The sequence below is a fragment of the Microtus pennsylvanicus genome, chromosome X (genome assembly GCF_037038515.1).
Source record: "Microtus pennsylvanicus isolate mMicPen1 chromosome X, mMicPen1.hap1, whole genome shotgun sequence".
Lineage (NCBI taxonomy): Eukaryota > Metazoa > Chordata > Mammalia > Rodentia > Cricetidae > Microtus > Microtus pennsylvanicus.
This window is the reverse complement of record NC_134601.1, coordinates 67,704,540-67,724,494: the sequence shown is the minus strand read 5'-3', so window position 1 is coordinate 67,724,494 and position 19,955 is coordinate 67,704,540.

The window sequence follows — 19,955 nt, the reverse complement described above, 5'->3', positions numbered from 1 at the left end:
CTTTTGAGTCGATTTCTTCTATTTCTTCAGGTGTAGGGTGTACAATTCTTCTTATTTCGGGATCCCTGGTTTCTGGTGGTGTCATGTTGCCTTTCAGGTTGTTGGAGGAATTCTTGTATTGGCGCCTTCCCATCTCTTCCTTCAAATGGAGCCAGGAGAGTCCTGGTCTCTTGGTCCAGTCTTTGCTGTGATTGATTCTCTGGGTATATCTCTTCAGTGTAGAAGTAGGAACCGTTCCCGACCCGATGGGATTACTCAGCAACTAAACAGGGATGCCAGCAGCCCAATGATCCAGGGACAACAGGATGAATGGAGCAAGGGGGGTGGTGGTAACGAGGAGCTCGCAGGAAGCCTGGTGCCAGAGCTGAAGGTGCCCGGCTCCCTTACAGGGGACCCTGAGGCCTGCCCTGTAGGCAGGCACTCACCGCTCTGGGTGGGTCACCTTAGTTTAGGAGCTTAAAACTGTACTTGAGCACTGGTCCTAGCATACAGCAGGGCAGGGTTGGGGAGGGGTCCTGGGGGGGCTGGGTCGTGCAAAAGAAAGACAGCCCTGCAGAAGGAGCTGGGGGAGGGGGTTTGTGCTCTCTTCCGGGACAGTCTGCCCCTGGATAGCACACACTCACCCGTCCTGATGGGATTCCTCAGCAACTAAACAGGGCCGCCAGAAGCCCAATGATCCAGGGCCAACAGGATGAATGGAGCAAGGGGGGGGGGGATGGTATCCAGGAGCGCGCAGGAAGCCTGGCGCCAGAGCTTAAGGTGCCCGGCTCCCTTACAGGGGACCCTGAGGCCTGCCCGGTAGGCAGACACTCACCACTCTGGGTGGGTCGCCTTAGTTTAGGAGCTTAAAACTGTACTTGAGCACTGGTCCTAGCATACAGCAGGGCAGGGTTGGGGAGGGGTGCTGGGGAGGCAGGGTCGTGCGAAAGAAAGACAGCCCTGCAGAAGGAGCTGGGGGAGGAGGTTTGTGCTCTCTTCCGGGACAGTATGCCCCTGGATAGCACACACTCACCTGTCCTGATGGGATTCCTCAGCAACCCATGCTTGATTATCTTGTATCCCAAATAAAACTTCATCTTAGCATCTGAAAGATAGCTCAGTTAGCAAGGGGCTCTCTTTGCAAGCACGAGGACACAAATTCCACTCCCAAAATCTAAGTAAAAACTCCAGTTCTGGTAGTCTGTACTTAAAATCCAGCACAAAACTGTGCAGTAATAATGTTCCTTGGGTTTACCAGTCAGACCACTTACCCCATTTTGTCAGCTTCAGGCCAATAAAGACCCTGTCTCAGAAAAAAAGAGACAGTACCTGCGATAACACACCCATACCTTTCCTTAGGCATCTATGAGAAGTGTGCACAGAAACCCACACCCACCCAGGCTCACCACTGCCACACACACACCTATATTTGATCACCCGGTGTGGTTATTCTCTTCCCTGGATACGCTCTGACATCATACTAGTAGCGTACATATCCCACACATCACTGCAACCTCACCACAACCTCCCCCCAACATGAAGAGGATGGAGAGAGAGAGAGAGAGAGAGAGAGAGAGAGAGAGAGAGAGAGAGAGAGAGAGAATGAATTATGTACCTTATGGCCAAGGTCTAATTTGATTAGCCTGAAAGGAGGTCCAGGTATCAGTGCTAAGAAATCAGATGACACTGCTCAACCTAATTCTGGTCTCTTAACTCCTACTTCCAGTAGCCTTGCGGGTTTTTTTACTAAGTGGAGAGGATCTCTCTTTTTCTCTGGTCTTGATCTTAGCAGCAGTCTCTTCCTTAATCTCTTCTTTCCTTTCTTCTTTCTGTCTCTCTTTCATTCATTTGTTCATTTGATCCTTCTTGTTCTCAAAAGAGAATAATTCTGATAGGATGCAGTTGTTGGTCCCGTACTCAAGAGTGTAAGCACAGCAATGAAGGAGGCAAAGCAAACTGGCCAAGTTGAGTTGCAGCAACCTGGATTCTAGTGGGCACATGACCTAAATTTCTCTTCTCACTTTCCATCTCTCCGTTGTGCTCCCCCTAGGATGGATCCTTCTAGAAAAACGTTGTGCTTTTCTGAGAAGTCCAGCTAACTTAAAATTCAATCTGTTATAAGTAAGTAGGTGTATAAGATGCAAGAATATGTAAAGAAGTTTAAGAAACAGCTGAAGTTTGTCAGTTATGGTGGTGCACGTCATTAATCCTAGCACTCTGAAGGCAGAGACACATGAATCTCTGAGTTCTTGGCCAGTCTGTTTCATAGAGAATGTTTCAGGACAGCCATGGCTACATAGAGAAACTCAGAAAAAAAAGAAGGAAGGTAGAAACCAAAAAAATGAAGAAAGAAAGGAAGGGAGAGAGAAAAAGAGAGAGAGAGAGAGAGAGAGAGAGAGAGAGAGAGAGAGAACAAAGCTAAGTTGAAAGTTTACTAGGGCCTGTGGTTAGAACACTCTGCATGCTACCCTGCAGAGGAAGTCTTGAGACTGCTTTAATCTGATCCAGCTATTATGGACCACCGCACCCATTGTTGGTCACATCCTGTTTGGAAGGACCTGAGCTGGGCCATCCCTAGACTCCCAGTGCCATTCTCCTACTCTCTTGACCCCAGGTAGGCCGCCACATTAACTTTATGTCACTTAGGACCCTAGGCTGCCTACCCATTGTTCTATGGCATGTCTTTTGTGGTCTGTTGGTCCTCCCAGAGCTCACGTTATGCCTAATAGCTTCAGTGTCAACTGCCATCATACTCAAATTTTAGGTCTTTTTTGTCTTTTTCCTTCAGCACAATGGAGACAGTCTGGTGTCCAGACATCTGGATCAGATCTTGGTTATCCTCAGCTCATTTGGGGCAGTGCACCAGCTCTCAGAGAAGAAAGCAGCCAGCAACAGCCAGCACAGGCTTCCCAGGATCATGCTGAGTGGAAAGAGAAGATGATGAATCTGTACACCAGTCAGGGTGAGTCTAGCCATCTGGAAGTTACTTTCTTGCTCATGTTTCAGGCCTGACCAACAAAAGCATTTTAAGCAAGAGTGGGCAACACAGCCTACCTGGGACCATGGACACAGAATGAGTTGTTCTGGCCATGGTCGGGAAGGGCACTGAAGCCGACTGCAGTAGTAGATGGACAGCTTCAGCCTGGGGAGGAGGCAGAATCCTCAGACCTTAAACCTGGAAGGTAAGAATGAGGGGTTAGTCAGGCCTGAGTAAGGCCCCAGGGATTCCGAACAGAGAGGGAGTGGCAGGGTGTACTTCCAGTCCCTTCTGGCCAAGGAAAGGTGATGGTCCCTACAGAGCAGGTCCTGTCAGATTCTCTGAGTCCCAGGGGTATCCATCAGGCGGCAGGAAGCCCTCCAGAATAGAAAGCAATGAGCACAAGGCTAAGGCCCTGCCTGTGGTTCCTATCTCTACAAAACCATGGCTAGAAGGGTCGAGACTTCGTCTCTCCCAGGAACACATGAATTCATGGCTCCAGCTCTGGTTTCAGGAGCTTTGTGACATCACTTTTATGGATCATAGCACCGACTGTGGATAACGTGACAACAATTGCTGGGAAACGCATCAGAGCAGCTCCTCACTGTGACTGGGTGTCTTGTTCTCACAGCCTTGGCTCTTCTCCTCTTCTGTTCATGGTCCTTACTGTCTTCATTGCTGGCCCCCATATCCTTGACCACTGGATGTTGACAGAGATCCTTATGAGAAGCTTCTCTATTCTGTTCAGGCTGGGCCAACATTTTTAAGCACAGGTAGAATTTGTACTGGTCCACCGTAGGAAAGTATGGTGGCACACAAAATTGTGTTGTGGATTGCAACAATACTTGTGATATGGAATCACTATAATGGTGAAGTAAATATGTAAATGTATAGACTATGTAGACAATTTGTTGTATGTATGTAAGTATGTATGTATGTATGCCCTGCTATGTACCATGGTCTAAATAAACATGGGCTAAATTGCCCAGAGTGGCCTCTCACAGTTAGAGATGGCTTTCAGTAGGTATTGCAAACTGAACTCAGGTCCTCTGGCTAAGAGCACTATCCAGAACAACCGGTATATCTTATTATTATTTCAAGTTTTTTTTATTTTAATTTCATGTGTATGGGTATTTTATTCTTTTGTGCCTGTTGATTTGCCCACAGAGCTCATAAGATGGTGTCAAATCCCATGGATGCAGAATAACAGGCACTTGTGAGCCATCATTTGGGGTCTGGGGACTGAAGTCAGGGCCTCTGGAAGATCCATCCCCTCAGCTTCGCCGCAACATATATATTGAACTTTTAATTTTTTCCGTATTTTTAAATTTTTCATTTATTTTTATCATATTTCACTCTTCCCTAACTATCCCTAACACAATGTCATGCTCTTTATCTTGCTTAAAACAAACAAAACAGTCTGTTTATATGTCAAAAACAAAACCATGGAGTCCTATTTATACTGGAAACTACTGGGCATGGGGCCTGTTCTGGGGTGTGTTTGCTGTACTCAGTGTCACTCCATTAAGAAAGCAGCTATCAGGGTTCCCTGCCCTGTGGTAAGTCCTAGGTCCTGCCCCCTCCTTCCATATCTAGGAAGGTGAACATCCAAACTAGCTAGGCTCCCACAAAGGCAGCACATTGCATAGGATCAAAACCCCGTGCCATTGTCCTTGGCTTCTCATCAGCCCTCATTGTTCGCCATGTTCAGAGAGTCCCGTTTTAACCCATGATGGAGGATGGTCATTGGTTACATAAAAAGAAACTGCTTGTTCCTCATTGGTTAGATGATAGGTGGGAGGAGTAAACAGAACAAAATGCTGGGAGGAAGAGGAAGTGAGGTCAGACTCCACAGCTCTCCTTTGGGAGCAGACGCCTCAGAGAGACGCCATGCCCCACTCCCTGGCAGACACACGCGATGAAGGTCCGACCCAGGATGGACATAGGCTAGAATCTTCCCGGTAAGACCGGTGCTCACAGATTATTAGAGATGGGTTGATCGGTATATCAGAATTAGCCAGTAAGGGCTAAAGTTTAAGGGCCAAGCAGTGTTTAAATGAATACAGTTTGTGTGTTGTTATTTCGGGGCAATAGCTAGCTGAGCAGGCGGCTGGGGTGCTGGGGACGCAGCCCTGCTGCCCATATTACTACAAATGGCGCCCAGACGTGTAGACAACTGAACCCACTAAAAGCCTGAGAAAGCTTGGGAAAGAGTAAAGCATGCTTTGTTGATTGTGAAAATTTCTCTGGTCTACTTTGCTTGGTAGAGGCAAGCAAGCGCCTCATCTAAGAGAGGCTTCCTGACTCAGCTTTAGCTGCAAAACCCTGCGGCTCATTAATAGGTCCTGCCACAAAACACTTAAACAGTGTTGATGAAAAGCTGAACACATGCTTTTCAGTTTTCAGCTGTAGCAGGAAAAAAGCTGCGCCATTTAAAAATGCCGGCATCTGGGCCATCCTGCCAGGGCAAACTCTGACTGTTTGAGGCAGGAGGGCCGGCTACAGAGAGAGGACTTGAGTGTTGTCTGTTGTAGCTCACTGGCTGGCAGGGACCTTGAAACGCCATAGAGGTGTGGCTATAAACATGGCTACAGCCAGTACCTCAGCCACGAGGCTGGAAAGGTAAGGAATGGGCTACATCTAGCTGTCAAAGCCATGCCTTTAGTCCTACTGAGATTGCTTGGTAAATTAAAGACTCATGTGGTCAGAAAAAGAGAGATATACAGTAAAGAGAGATTCAAAGACAAAGAAAATTTCTGAATGGTTTAAAGTGTGTTAAAAATATATGCAGACTAAAAGTTGAAGTTCTTAAAGCAAAAAACAAAAAAAGCAAGAGAGTTGTTGTGTGTGGTAGCACACGCCTTTAATCCCAGTGCCTAAAAGGCAGAGACAAACAGATCTCTGTGAGTTCAAGGTGTAGTAGCAAACACCTTTAATCCCAATGCCTCGGAGGCAGAGACAGGCGGATCTCTGAGAGTTCAAAGACAGCCTGTTCTAAAGAGTTATTCCAGGTCAAAGATATGCACTCAAAAAGCAAAAAGTTAACCCAGGAATGTCACAGCTTAGATTCTTAAGCACCTAGTGATTTAAAGGCGCAAATCAAAAGTGCTCCTGGATAGTAAAAAATTGCAGATGCACAATAGGACAGATTCAGACCACTAAATGAGTCACAATGTTGGATGAATGTATGTAGGCTTGGGAGAGAGAAGAAAAAGAATATAGAGAGTAAAGTTAATGGTTTAAAAAAAAGGTAAAGTCTTCAAAGAGACAAAGTACAGATAGTTATAGAGTAAGAGAAATAAAGTAAAAATAAGCCACGTAAAAATGGAAAATTCACAGAGAGTCTGGATTATGTACATTGTGTTTTCTTTAAAATTTTTGACTGTGAAGGAGCTAAGTACAGAGAGACATTTCATTATATGGGCTGCCAAGTGGAACCAGAACGGATATCATGAGGGTATGATTTCAGAATTTGGATCTAAGGATATGATACTTTGGAAAAGAGATTCTTCTTTTGTTTTCACAGAGGATCAGACCTTGTGGATTGCATTTATCCTGATATGGTATGATAGACCATGACCTCCTGAAGGGTTGTTGTGAACATCTTCAAAAAATTACTTCGCTCAACCGCCAACTGAGATGACCCTGGCACACAGGTTATACCATGAAAGACCTAATTAACGTTGCCCCCATTCAGCAGGAAGCAGTTTGGAGAGAAAAAACTGCACCCATGTTCCCAAATATGGTTTATAAACGTTCTTTTACATTTAAAGTGGGATATGATATAGATATGAATAATTTGCATTAGTATAGATTTTGCTTTATTGATAGAGATTTAAGGTCAATTTTGTTATATGTATAAGTGTTTCTGATTTTGATTAAGGTATTGTGATTGTGTAGTTCATTTAAATATGTACTGTATAATTAAGAAATATAGGTTGTTAATGGATAATCATCTATAATAGTAAAGCTTGTAGTCATGTTAGATTTTCTAGATATATAGAGATATATTTTAGATAGACATTCTTCATGTCTTTCAAAGATTACAGAATAGGACATTAAATGTTTTAATAACTTAGGACTTTTCATGACAATGAGACACTCTGCTCCTGGCAGCACCAATCTACTTCAAGAGGAAGATGGGCATCGAAGAGGCACCTTATGGAGTTTGATAGCCATTTGGGCAAGAAACTGCTCTTGCCTGGACTATTGCATAAACTGGACAAAGAGAACCTGCAGAGAGAGGACTACTGAACTTGCCTAAGGTGAGATGATCTTTCGGGGTTCCTGATTCATGAAGGAGTCTGCGAGACATTCTGCAGGACACAACAGATAGTGACTGAACTGACTTTGAATTTTCCTGCTCTATGGAAATGTCTGCTGGATACCATGGGCCTGAAGGCTGAAGATGGATGCCCCAATGGTACAGAGGAACTTTGGGTGACTGACCAGGCAGCGAGATGTCTCTGTCATTTCTAGAGTTTAAAAGTTGCTTTTTTCTTGTTTGCTTATGTAGTATTGTATCTTTTTGGAGTCTTTGATGGAGTTAAGAATAGTTAGTTATAGTTATAGTTTTCCTTAGTTATGATAAAGATTATTGTAACTTTTCCTTGATAACTGTTTTGTTATATGTAATTTTGCTATGTTAAAGTTAAAGCCTTTTTTTTTTTTGTTTAAACCGAAAAAGGGGAAATGATGGAGAAAGGTCATTGGTTAAATAAAAAGAAACTGCTTAGTCCTCGTCATTGGATAGAAGATAGGTGGGAGGAGTAAACAGAACAAAACGCTGGGAGGAAGAGGAAGTGAGGTCAGACTCCACAGCTCTCCTTTGGGAGCAGACGCCTCAGAGAGACGCCATGCCCCACTCCCTGGCAGACACACGCGATGAAGGTCCGACCCAGGATGGACATAGGCTAGAATCTTTCCGGTAAGACCGGTGCTCACAGATTATCAGAGATGGTTGATCGGTATATCAGAATTAGCCAGTAAGGGCTAAAGTTTAAGGGCCAAGCAGTGTTTAAATGAATACAGTTTGTGTGTTGTTATTTCGGGACAAAAGCTGAACAGGCGGCTGGGGTGCTGGGGATGCTGCCCCTCTGCTCCTATTACTACAAACCCATGCTTTTTTAGTCCCAGTCCAGCTGGCCTTGGTGAGCTCCCAGTAGATCAGCTCCACTGTCTCAGTGGGTGGGTGAAGCCCTCATGGTCCCGACTTCTTTGCTCATGTTCTCCCTCCTTCTGCCCCTCATTGGGACCTTGGGAGGACCTCTTTGGACTGGAGAGGGAGGGGGAGAGGAGTGCGAGGAGTGGGAGAAGGGTGGGAGGAGGGGGAAAAGGGTGGGAGGAGGGGGAGGGAAATGGGAGGCTGGGAGGAGGTGGAAACTTGGTATTTTTTCTTCCTCGTCACAATAAAATAAATAAATTAAAAAAAAACAAAAAAAAAAACAAAAACAAAAACAAAACCATGGAAGCAGCTATCCATCACATATATCTACTTGGCTAGGTGTAGGGCTTTGTGGCCCCTTCCCCTCCTCCATGCAGGCATATTATCTGGCTTGAGCTCCTGCCGATCTTGTGAGTGATCTCACAGTCTCTGTGAAGTCCTATGTGCATCAGTTCTGTTGGGTCTGGAGAACGATGTTACTTTGGAGTCATCCACCACCTCCGGAGATTCAGATAGATGCAGACTCCATGAGTCATCACCCATGAGAGAGTGGGCTTTTAGTGATGCAAGTACTTTAGAATCACCCCTGTTGTGTAAAGTCCTCACACATAATTTGGTCTGACATGGGTTCCCTACGCAGGAATAGTGTCACCAATGCCATCATGGTGCTGTTAATGGGGTCCGCGGCACATGGTGGAGACTCCTCATGTGGCAATGGCCAGGATGCAAAGCTTACAGATCAGATTCAGTGAGTGGTAAGTGTAACAGCCTTCAAAGGCCCTGCCCTCATGCTACAGGCCTGGGATGCTCCCCATAGTCTTCCAACAGTGCCACATGCTGCGGGCTAAGTGCTCAAACAGCAGACTTGCAAACCCCACCAACAATCTAAGTAGACTAAACTGAACTGAGGGCAAAAGCTATTCCCAGCAACCAGCCCTGACTAAATGAGCAGTAAATGATTCTAAAGGCAGTGACAGGTTCACCACATTCACCAGCATCTTTTTCTTCTACTTTAAGGAGAATTGCTCATTTTTATTTTATGTGTGTTAGTGTTTGGCCTGCATGATATGGGCCTGTGTACCTGTGCCAGGTCCCCTTGAATTGTAGTGACAGCCAGCTGCCAGATGCCATGTGGGTGCTGGGAATTGAACCCGGGTCCTCTGGAGTCAGTGATACTAACTGCTGAGCTATCCTCCCAGACTTCACACACTTCTAAACTCTCTATCTTACTGATAATGTATTATTGTTCTTGCTTTTGTATCTGTTCAGAAAATATTTATCCTCTATATGCAGTGTTTGATCCATTAATAGCTAATGGATCTGTTGTGAAGTTCTACTCTTTATCATTTGCCCCCTCATATTTTGTTTTTCTAATTCTCATTGTTAATGTTTTAGCTTTAGAACTCTAATATCTCATCAGCGTTTCTGATGTTTTAGTGATTATAAATTACATGTCCTTACTATATTATAGTCTACACAGTATTTCTTTTTGTCCTCTTTCCCCAGAAAGTAAATTCTGATGTTAGGTGTGGTGCCTCACACCTGAAATACCTGGGCTCGGGGAGTGGAAGCAAAGGGTTTGACATGAGATTGAGGCCAGCCGGGGAAACATGGTGGGGTTCAGTACAGTATGGGTTGCAGGGTGAAATCATGTTTCAAAAGTAAAATATTTAACAATAGAAATACATTTGCCGTTTTCTGGTGCTCTTTATTCTACAATACACTACAATACACTGGACTGAGCTCCCAAGGTCCCAATGAGGAGCAGAAAGAGGGAGAACAAGAGCAAAGAAGTCGGGACCATGAGGGGTGCATCCACCCACTGAGACAGCGGAGCTCATGTATTGGGAGCTCACCAAGGTCAGCTGGACTGTGACTGAAAAAGCATGGGATAAAACTGGACTCTCTGAACATGGCAAACAATGAGAGCTGATGAGACGCCAAGGACAATGGCAAGGGGTTTTGATCCTAAGTAATGTGCTGGCTTTGTGGGAGCCTACCCAGTTTGGATGTTCACCTTCCTAGATATGGACGGAGGGGGGAGGACCTAGGACTTAACACAGGGCAGGGAACCCTGACAGCTCTTTGGACTGGAGAGGGAGGGGGAAAGGAGTGGGGGGAGGGGGAGAAGGGTGGGAGGAGGGGGAGGGAAATGGGAGGCTGGGAGGAGGTGGAAACTTGTTTTTTTTTCTCATTTTCTCAATAAAAAAAAAGAAAAAAAAAACCATGGAGTCCTAGTTATACTGGAAACTACTGGGCATGAGGCCTGTTCTGGGCTGTGTTTGCTATACCCAGTGTCACTTCATTGAGGAAACATTTTTCTCTCTCCAAGCAGCTTTTAATCACAAATAGCCACTTGGCTAGGTGTAGGGCTTTGTGGCCACTTCCCATTCTCTATGCTGGGATTTTATCTGGCCTTGAGCTCCTGCAGATCTCCTGAGTGATCTCACAGTCTCTGTGAGGTCATATGTGCATCAGCTCTGTTGGGTCTGGAGAACGATGTTCCTTTGGAGTCATCCACCACCTCCGGAGATTCAGATAGATGAAGCATCTGTGAGTTTTCACCTGTGCGAGAGTGGGCTTTTAGTGATACAAGTGCTTTAGAATCACCCCTGTTTATGTAAACTCCTCACCCAACAATTTGGTCTGACATGGGTTCCCTACCCAGGAAAAGTGTCACACAATGCCATCACGGTGCCTTTAATGGGGACCGCAGCACATGGTGGAGACTCCTCATGTGGCAATGGACAGGATGCCAGGTTTACAGATCAGATTCAGTGAGTGCTAAGTGTAAAAGCCTTCAAAGGCACTGCCCTCATGGTACAGGCCTTTGGATGCTCCACACACTCCTCCAACAGTGCCACCTGCTGGTGGCTAATTGCTCAAACAGCAGACTTGCAAACCCCACCAACAATCTAAGTAGACTAACCTAAACTGAGAACAGAAGCTGTTCCCAGCAACTAGCAGTAAATGATTCTAAAGCCAGTGACAGGTTCACAACTGTCGACAGCATCTTTTTCTTCAATTTAAAGAGAATTACTTATTTTTATTTTACGTGTGTTAGTGTGTGACCTGCATGATATACGCCTGTGTACATGTGCCAGGTCCCTTGGAATTTTAGTGACAGACAGCTGCCAGCTGCCATGTGGGTGCTGGGAATTGTACCCTGGTCCTCTGGAAGAGCAGTCAGTGATGCTAACTGCTGTGCCATCCTCCCAGACCTCAAACATTTCTTAAACTCTCTATCTTACAGATGAGGTATTACTGTTCTTCCTTTTGTATCTCTTCAGAAAATATTTATCCATTATTTATTGTGTTTGATCCATTAATATCTAATATATGTGTTGTGACGTTCTACTCTATAATTTGCACTCTTATCCCCCTCATATTTTGTTTCTCTTATTCTTATTTCTAATGTTTTAGCTTTAGAACTCTATAATTTCTCATCAGCGTTTCTTATATGTTTTAGTGATTATAAATTACATGTCCTTACTATTTTATAGTCTACAAAGTATTTCTTTTTGACCCCTTTCTCCAGAAAGTAAATCCTGATGTTAGGTGTGGTGCCTCACACCTGTAATCCTAGGGCTCAGGAAGTGGAAGCAAAGGGTTTGACATGAGATTGAGGCCAGCCGGGGACACATAGTGAGGTTCAGTACAGTATGGGTTGCAGGGTGAAATCATATTTTAAAAGTAAAATATTTAGCAATAGAAATACTTTTGCTGTTTTTTAGAGCTCTTTATTCTACAATACCCTATAGATAATCCACGTGCATATGTGTTAAGGACCCAAAAATATCATCATTTGTTTTTAAGCATTCACATATATTTTATATTTCATCTGTGTGCATGTGTTTATGCATGTGTGTCACAATATACACGTGGAGGTAGCAGGCTACGTTTAGGAGTCACTTCTTTCTTTTTACTGTACCCAGGGCAGCAAACTCAGGCCATCATGCTCCGCACAAGCATCTGTTGGAACTGGGCCATCTTGCCAGGCCCTGTGTGTATTTTAAAGGAAAAAAGTGGAAATAGGGAACTTGGCATTAAGAAGACATTCAAGTTTTCTGATGGTCTTTATTTGCAGCAAAGGGTGTTGTTGTTTCTGGTATTCTTTTTCTTAAGCCTGAAGAATTTCTGATTGTTTATATTTGTGTATTTCTGCTTGTTCTCAGGACTCTTACTTTTCTTTCTTTCTGAAAACATCTATGTCACCTTCAGGCATGAAGAATGTTTTCAATGCCTAAGAGTCTGAGTTAACTTTATCCGTCACCACCCTTTAGAGGAAGTTGCTCTCTGAATGGGGAAGCTCAGCCAATCACATGTGCCTAGGGTGCAGCTGCCTGGGGCCAGGGAAGAAAACCTGGGAATCCAGGTGAATTAGCTCTCTTTGTCTCTCTTTGCATGGTGTTCTTCAGACCTGTTTTGGACATGGGAACCTTTACCCAGGTTGTGTGAGTTTCCCCATTTTCAAATTATTAAATTGTATCTGTTGTTTTCAGCTGTTCTGGTTAATTCTAGCATGCCTATCGAATGCACCATCACTTGATGCCCATCCTTGGAGCTTTTTAGAGCCCTTTAACGCTCTGGCCAGATGAGGCCACACCACATCCATTCGTTCATTGATATCTGCACCATCTCATGCCCTTCCTGCAGTCAGCTTTCTCCCACATCCCAGCCGAGAGTGAGGGGACCTAAGAGCCATGAGCTTGTGCCTGCAGGCCGCACTTGGTGCTATGTGCTAGGTTTTTTCCTCAGGTCTGGACCTCACCTGTTCAGAGCAAACTGCCATTGGCTCCCCTCCATCTGGCCTGCACGCCAGCTCTGCTCACTCATAATGCTTTATTAACCTTGAATTTTTCAACTCTACTGAGAAGGGGACAATGTCCACAAAAAGACACTGAATAACGGAACATTCTGCAGAATTAAATCAACCAGTTTATTTCAAGGTTATGCTGACCTCGCAATGGAAGCCAGGATATGTTCTGCATTGGGGAAGTGGTTTAGCTCATGTTTTTACAAGAGAAGAAGAATTTTGGGTACCATCAAAATAAATAAAGGTTGGGTTTGAGGAGGAGGAATCTCTTGGAAAGAAGAAATGACAGCTCATCCACAATGATGACAATCATACCGATGATAAGAACAACATATAGGATCGGGGCAGGGATCTCTGCTTATCTCCGCAGGAAAACACTCATCTTCAAAGAATTCAAGGGACCTTGGATGTTTGAATACTGAGTGATGGAAACTATTTACAACCCAATAAGGATCAGCAGGAAAACTGAATAGGTTCAGTAAATAAATTATAATAAACATATTTTTAAACATGTGTTAATGTGCATTTATTTATAAATATAGAGAGCTGGTTTTGGAGTTGGACTCTGGCTCAGTCCCTCTCCAATTCCAAGCCTGTTCATAAGAGATATCCCAGAGTTTCTGTCTCATGTCAAGAGCCATGATATGGGACAGAATAATAATAATAATAATTTATAAACTTTGTTTGCCTTTCCACATATCTGTTTCTGTCTTTATCATACCTTTCATTGAATATATATGTCTGTATATGTCTTTATATATAATGCTTAGTTTCCCAGAAGAAATAATATAATTTCCTGCCGTGAACTTTTAAGTTTCCAAGAAGAAGATGGGAACACACAATATCAACTCCATCTGGCTAATAAGACATCATCATGTTGCTAGTGCTACTACAAGACCTGATTTTTGGTACCAACTGCACAAGACAGTTCCAAATGGTGCATATCTTTTACAACACCCTGGCCAGACCTCCTCAAAACTCTCAGACACTATTTGCAATTTTCCCAGACCAAATATTAATCTTGAAATTTTACCATATTTACTTTCACAGGACCCCCTAAGGAGAACGTCACCCCCATGACAGCTGGAAGCAATTTTAGGGGATAACGTCCCCTCTCCCAGCAGAGTTTGCCTTCAGGTTTAGGGACATCCTTTTGGGGTTGGTTATAATTTGTATATGGTTGAGGGATGGGGGAAGTATTTCATATGTTCATGGGTATTCTTGAAAAAAAAGAGGGAAAATTGGTGATAGGATAATAAATTGGTGTTGGTGAGTTATTGTTTTTAGAAAATTATATTGGTATTGATTCTTGTATATTGATACAAAGTTAAATTATATTGAATACTGTATGTAAGTCTGCTACCTCTGTTTAAATCATTTTTATGTATTGATATATATTTTATTGATATATATATATATATCTACCATGTTGCAACGTACATTTCTACGTCTGATTAAGTTACTTACATAGTGTTTATGTAATGATATATATTGTTTACATTTCGAGGTCATTGTCCTCATTCATTACGCAGTTGTTAATTCTCTTAGTCTTTAAGTTAGATAGGCATCGAGAATTATAGATCAATAGTCATCTATGTTTATGCTATTTATATTTAGGCTAATCAGGTTCTTTAGATACATAGAGATTATATTTAGTATAGATAGTAGAATCTTCAACCTCTTCAACGAGCTGTAGAAAATGGCCTTTAATATAACCTAGAGTTCCGTGGTAGTGAGACACAATTACTCCTGGCAACACCGTTCTACTTGCGAGAGAATGTTGAGCACCAAAGACATGCCACTTGAAGCTTGTCTACTTCTTGGCAGAACTGGCCTTTGGGCAAAGAAAAGCCTTTCCTTGACCACTGACAGATCTACAGAATATCCATAAATGGATAAAAACAGGATTTTCATATCCTGCCAAGACAGGGTAAGATAGTTCTGAAAAGTTTCTTGCCTTTGAAAATGGTATGTCAGTTACGTTAGGCCTTAGCCAAAGTTGGTTGACTCAACATTGCAAAGGAGACTTTGGGTGATTGCCCAGGAGTCAGTTGTCTCTATCATTTGGCACATTTTGTAAGTTTCTCGTTTGTACTTCCTGGTTGCTCAAATAATATTACTTCCCTTCTCAGAATTTTGATGGAGTTGAAGATTCGAGAATTGTAGTTACCCTCCTCACAATTTAGCTAAACTTAATTTCAATAAGTTATTTAGACTCCTTGAAATAAAATGCTTAGTAAAACTTTTGTTATGTGTTTCTTAATACTGTTTGTTGCTTGTAATTTCATATTTGGTATCTGTTCCTATTGTATATAGTTGTATAGGATGTGATTTGATCTTGTTTAGACAAAAGGGGGAGATGATGGAGAAGCTCAGCCAATCACATTTGGGTAGAGTGTGGCATCCTGGGGCCAGGAAAGAAAATCTGGGAATCCAGGTGAACTTGCTCTCTTTGCACTGTGCTTGCCAAACCCATTTTGGACATCTGAACATTTACCCAGGTCCTGTGAGTTTCCCCGTTTGCAATTATTAACTTATATTTGTTGTTTTGAGCTGGTCTGGTTAATTCTATCATACCAAAAAAAAACGCCACCACTCTCTTCTAGGATCCAAGGTCACTGATGAGAAAGTCACAGCTTTTTGAATAAAACCCGTCATGCTTGATATGCTAGCACCTCACGTGTATGGAGGGGAGTGGCCATCTTTTTAATACGTGGTCTTGTGATTTCCTGCTATCCATGAATACAAATGAGGTTTCCTCCTCTCTCACTCTTTCCATACACATGAAAAATCAATTTCATGGTCCTTCTAAAGGAAGTCATGGTAGATCAATTCACCTCATACTGCAGTAGTATTAGAGAAAGGCCAAGAGACGTGAGGACTTCGATGGCTCTGAGATGAGAGAATGAACATTAGAAACAGGCATTGGCATACCTTGACACAGCAGAACCTGTATTCCTAAGAGTGGATTTACACTTTCATTTTGTGGTTATCACTATGGTTTGGGTTTTACTTTTTGATTCAGTGTTTCATTATGTAGCCCATACTAGTCTGGAATGTGCCTTCCCTTGCCCCTGCCTGCCAACAGGGTCTGTCACAGTAGCAGTTTCTGGTGCTGTTCTAAAACACTCCAACACAAAATCAGCTTAGAGAAGAAAGGGTTTATTTGGCACAGGCTTCCAAGTCACAGTTCATCACTGTGGAAATGGGGGCAGGAACTCAAGGCAGGAACCTGGAGGAGGGAAGCCTAGAAGGACGAGCGCTGTTTGCTAGTCTTTTCTCTAGCTTGGTCATAGGCTCATGCTTCCCTGGTACTTTTATCTAACCCAGAGCCTCCTGCCTAAGAATGGTATTGACTACAGCAGATCGGGATCTCTTATGTGAGTTAATAATCAAGGAAACCACACACAGATGTGTCCAAAGACCAACCTCCTCATCTGATGTAGGCAGTTTATCAGTAGAGGATTCCCTCTCAGCTGACACTGTGGTAGATAGACAATAAAACTAGGACAGCCACCATGTCTGTGAGGCTTCCATTTCTGGAGGGAGCTTTTATAAAATGAACAATATACAACATGAAGAACTTGATGTTCTCTGTAAGCATGACGGAGGTGATCTACTTCAGAGAAGAACTTCTTATGGAAGCCTCATCGAGGTGTAGTGTGTGCATGCTCTTCCCAAAGCTGACTCCACTGAGGTAAAGACAGGATGGAAGGATGCAACACACTAACGTTTCATTTTACCCTAGAAGTCTAAGAAATGATTCCTCAGCCCAAACTATATATATCAGATAATGGTGGTGGCCTAACTTGGGTCAAGTAGAAGAATGGCAGTGGGAGAGTCAGGGAGGGCCAAACAGGATATGATCAAAAATGGGGGACGGTGCTTCATATTAGCTGGATCAGATTACAACAGCCTCAATACTTCCTCCGCAGGGTGTCATGCATAATGCTCTAACCCTTTCCCCCAGTAAACTATCCTTCGTCTTTTCTTGTCCCTTCCTTCCTTCCTTCCTTCCTTCCTTCCTTCCTTCCTTCCTTCCTTCCTTTTTACCTTCTTGTGTATATGAGTTTTTCTGTGTAGCCCTGGTTGTCCTGGAACTTTCTATATAAACCAGACTGTCCACAAACTCAGAGATTCATCTACCTCTGCCTCCAAAGTACTGGGATTAAAGGCGTGCACCACCATGCCTGGCAAACATCAGCTGTTTCTTAAACTTCTATACATATTCTTGCATCTTATACACGTACTTACGTATAACAGATTGAATTCTAGATAAGCTGGGCTTCTGAGAAAAGCACACACTTTTCCTAGAAGTATTCATTCTTGGGGGAGGACATATAAGAGATGGTCAGTGAGAAGAGAAAATTTAGGCCCTGGGCCCACTGGAATGTAGGTTGCTGTATCTCAACTTGGCCAGTTTGCTTTTCCTCCATAATTGCTCTGCTTACACTCTTGAGTACTTGACCAACTACTCAATCCTATCAGAATTATTCCCTTTTGAGACCAAATGGATCAAATGAACAAATGAATGAAAGAAGGACAGTCAGAAAGATGAAGGAAACTGCTGTTAAGGTCAAGACCACAGAGAAATAGAGATCCTCTGCACTTAGTAAGAAAACCGGTGAGGTAACTAAAAGTAAGATTCATGAAGCCGGGATTAGGTTGGTTAGTATCACCTGATTTCTTAGTACTGATACCTGGACCTCCTTTCAGGCTAATCAAATTAGCCTTTGGGCATATGGTTCATAATTCACCCTCTCTCTCTCTCCATCCCTCTGTGTGTGGTGGCGGAGGGTGTTGTCAGGTTGTATTGGTGTATGGGGTATGTAAGCTCCTAGTATGATTTCACAGGCTATCCAGAAAAGAGATTCTCAACACCAGGTGATCAAATGTAGGTGTGTGTGTGTATGTATGCGTGTGTGTGTGTGTGGGAGTTCGGTGGGTTGATGTTGGTGTGGGTATCTGTGCACACTTGTGCTAGATGCCTAAGGACAGCTTTGGGTGTGTTTTCTCAGGTGCTATCCACTTTTTTTTTCTGAGACACAGTCTTTCATTGGCTTGAAGCTCACAAAATAGGGTAAACCTTCTCACCAGTAAACCCCAGGAACATTACATCTGCACAGTTTTGTGCTGGCATTTCAAGTACAGGCTACCAGAACTAGAGTTTTTATTTAGATTCTGGCAGTTGAATTTGTGTCCTCATGCTTGCAAAGAGAGCCCCTTGCTAACTGAGCTATTTTCTCACATCTAGGATGAAGTGTTTAGTTGGATACAAGATAATCAGAAATGTAGTTTTTTTTTAAAAAAGTGGATGTACTAAAAAAAAAGTGCATGTACTAAAAAAAAAAAATGGGTCTATTCTGAAATCATTGATTTAAACCCTGAGAGTTAACTGTTTCCCAAATCAGCTAGGCCTCCAGCAGACCAAGGTATTATTCCACCAAAACCCAACTTGGTGAGCCAGAGTTGAAAACTTACAGCTAACGGATGAGGGATTACTTACAGGTGCAGAGCAGCGACACCACAGAAAAGTCTGATTGCAGCATGGAAGATGGAGGCTTTCTCTGAAGTCGAACAGATGGAAGTGCCTGCCTGTCAGTCGACCTTCTACACTCTCGGTACTCTAGTGTCTCCAGAGGCTACAGAACCACATGTAACTTGGACAGAATCACACACAGCTGAAAAGGAAAAGCCTCAAGGAGAAGCTGGAATCTCAGGTGAGAGTCTGATGACACTGGCCCCAAGTCTTGTATAAAGAAACTTCAGCAGGCAGGTGGTGGTAGTGTGTATAACAGGGAAGCTGAGTAAGCCATGGAAAGCAAGGCAGTAAGCAGCATTCCAGCCATGGCCTCCGTATACTGGTTTATTTGTGTTTAAATGAATAAAGCTTGCCTGAAGATCAGCAGGCAAAGCAGCCACACTCTTCAGCTATACAGGACAAAGGGGTGGTGGTAGCACACCCCTTTAATCCCAGGACTTGGAAGACAGAGGCAGGCAAATCTCTGTGAGCTCCTGGCTATCCTTGGCTATACAAGATTGATCCAGAAACAGATCCAGGTGGTGGTGCTTTACACCTTTAATCTCAGTGTTTGGGATCACACACTTTTAATCCCATCACTTTGAGTTGGAGACAGGAGCAACATTCTGCACAGAGTGAGGAATATAAATGAGAAGAGACAGGCACTCACTGGAGTGTGGAGTGTGAGCATACCTACTGACAGGACCTCGCCCTTTGAGTATGAACACTTGGTAGAGGTAAAAGGTCTCTCTAGGGGTTGGCTGCTTTGCCAACCTTTGGGTGATACTACCCAACCTAATTCCGGCCTCCTGAATACTCCTTCCAGTTACTTCACTGGTTTTTCTTTTTAAGTGGAGAGGATCTCTGTTTTCCTCTGGTCTTGACTTTAGGAGCAGTCTCTTCCTTCCTTCCTTCCTTCCTTCCTTCCTTCCTTCCTTCCTTCCTTTCTTCTTTCTGTCTGTCTTTCTTTCATTCATTTTTTCATTTGATCCTTTTTGTTCTCAAAAGAGAAGAATTCAGATAGGATGCAGTGGTTGGACAAGTACTAAAGAGTGTCAGCAGAGCAATCAAGGAGGCAAAGCAAACTGGCCAAGTTGAGATACAGAAACCCCAATTCTCATGGGCACAGGGCCTCACTGTCCATGTCTCCTTTCGCTCTCCCTAGAATAGATACTCCTTGGAAAAGGCTGTGCTTTTCTCAGAAGCCCAGCTTACCTAGAATTCAATCTGTTATATGTAAGTACGTGTATAAGATGCAAGAATATGTATAGAAGTTTAAATCAGCTGATGTTTTCCAGGCGTGGTGGTGCACACCTTTAACCTCAGAACTCTGGAGGCAGAGGCAGATGAATCTCTGAGTTGTTGGCCAGTCTGGTTTGGAGATAATGTTTCACGACAGCCAGGGCTACACAGAGAAACTCAGATAAACAAGAAAGAAGGAAGGAAAGAAAGAAGGAAGGATGGAAGCAAGGAAGAAAGAGAAGGAAGGAACAAAGAA